The sequence below is a fragment of the Agelaius tricolor genome, unplaced genomic scaffold (assembly GCF_023055355.1).
Source record: "Agelaius tricolor isolate 1412-34295 unplaced genomic scaffold, bAgeTri1.0.p SCAF_129, whole genome shotgun sequence".
NCBI lineage: Eukaryota > Metazoa > Chordata > Aves > Passeriformes > Icteridae > Agelaius > Agelaius tricolor.
In genome coordinates, this window is record NW_027269389.1 from 154,449 (window position 1) to 155,004 (window position 556).

The window sequence follows — 556 nt, forward strand, 5'->3', positions numbered from 1 at the left end:
TTTCCACTTAAAAATCCCCATTTTCCCCACAAAAATCCCCATTTTCCTCACGAAATCCCCAATTTCCCCTCAAAAATCCCAATTTTCCCATCTAAAAACCCCATTTTCCCCACAAAAATCCCAAACTTCCCAAAAAAATCCCCATTTTTCCCTCACAAAATCCCTTTTTTCCTCTTTAAAATTCCCCAAAAATCCCAATTTCCCCTCAAAATCCCCATTTTCCCCACAAAAACCACAAATTTCCCCTCAGAAAAATCCCCTTTTTTCCCTCAAAAACCTCTTTAAAATTCCCCCAAAAAATCCCAATTTTCGCCTTATAATATCCCCAATTTTCCCCCCAAAATCCCTTTTTACCCTAAAAATTTCCCATTTTTCCCTCACAAAATTACTTTTTTCTCCTAAAAAACCCCAATTATCCCACAAAAATCCCAAACTTCCCACAAAAATCCCCATTTTTTCCCTCAAAATTTGCTTTTTCCTCCCCCAAAAAATCCCCAATTTTTGCCTTGCACAATCCAAATGTTCCACATAAAAATCCCCAAAATCCCCAAAAAAA